The sequence below is a fragment of the Halichoerus grypus genome, chromosome 3 (assembly GCF_964656455.1).
Source record: "Halichoerus grypus chromosome 3, mHalGry1.hap1.1, whole genome shotgun sequence".
NCBI classification, from domain to species: Eukaryota; Metazoa; Chordata; class Mammalia; order Carnivora; family Phocidae; genus Halichoerus; species Halichoerus grypus.
Window position 1 is genome coordinate 112689308 of NC_135714.1, and position 1337 is coordinate 112690644.

Here is a 1337-nt window from a genome sequence, read left to right on the forward strand (position 1 = left end):
AGTTTTTCAGCATTACATATGGTATTCACTATATTTATAAAAAAAATTTTAATAAAAATGTTTTTAAAATGTTTTAAAAATGTATTTTAACCACCATTGTATTCCCACCCAGGCAAAGGGACAATTTAGAAGAGGTTTTACTTGAAGTGTCTAACCAAGGAAGTGCAAAAGAGCTGCCTATGTCGTTTTCAGGTTAGCCTGTCAGTCATCTTGACTGAAACATAACCACCATGGCTTCCACAAGTATAATACAGTAGTTCACAAAAGTTTACAGAAATGTAGGGTGTAGTAAGTCTGCTTAGCATTTCCAGTGCTGCAGAACCTTAGAGAATGGGGGCCATCTCTTTCTGCCTTAGGATTTGTCAGAGCTACTTTCCGATGTGCCTCACTGAAAGCTAACCACAGAGCCTCAGCTTCTGCCGCCATCTCCTCCTCTGGTCGTCTCACAGTTGCCTGTTTCCCTCCTCTCCATCATGGTGCAGGAGCTCATCATGGACACGGTCCTCCTGTGAAAATCTCTAGCCTTCCTGAGAAGAATGTGGATGTGAACGTGCTTTATAGTCCGTCTTGCTTTGGGGCCATCCTGTGTGGAAAAGGTGAAAGAAGTCCCCTGGAAAAGCTTCCGCACCACCATCTGGCTCTCTGGGATGTTTGAAACAAGTTGGCCACTTCATCAGTACCCAGATCTCAGAAAAGCTCCACTGGCTGAAGGGAACACACAAGGACATGTTCTCGTACTATAGGTTTCTTGTTCATGAGTGCAAAGGACAGTTCTGTTTTGAGAAACACCACAGAAACCTTGATAAATCTGAATGACATTCCCTCACAGTTGAAATGTGGAAGTCCCCCACTATTCTTAGTTTGCTGAGAGGTTGGTTTTGGTTGTTTGTTTTATTGTGTTTTGTTTTTGATTTCGTGTCATGAATGGGTGTTGGATTTTGTCAAATGTTTTTTTCTGTATCGATTCATATGAACACATGATTTTTCTTTAGCCTAATGATCTGATTAATTATATTACTTATTTCTGAATGTTGAACAAGCTTTACATATTTGGAATAAAACCACTTAGTTGTGGTGTATAATTCTTCTTATATATTGTTGGATTTTATTTACTATTTCATTGAGAATTTTTGTATCTATGTTCATAAAAGATATTGGTCTGTAGTTGTGTTTGTTTGCTTGTTTGTTTCCTTGCAATGTCTTTATCTAATTTTGGTATTAGTGTAAGGCTGGCATCATAGAATGAATTGGAAAGTGTTCCCTCTTCTCCTACCTTCTGAATTTTTTAAAATGTTAGTATTGTTTCTTCCTTGTTGCCCTACTAGTAGTCCTGAGAG

The 1337-nt window shown here is 38.5% G+C and overlaps 1 pseudogene; it reads right to left on the reverse strand.

Annotated features, from left to right (window-relative positions):
- Positions 1-258: 258 nt before the first annotated feature.
- Positions 259-819, reverse strand: LOC118524394 (bis(5'-adenosyl)-triphosphatase pseudogene; annotated as a pseudogene).
- Positions 820-1337: the final 518 nt, after the last annotated feature.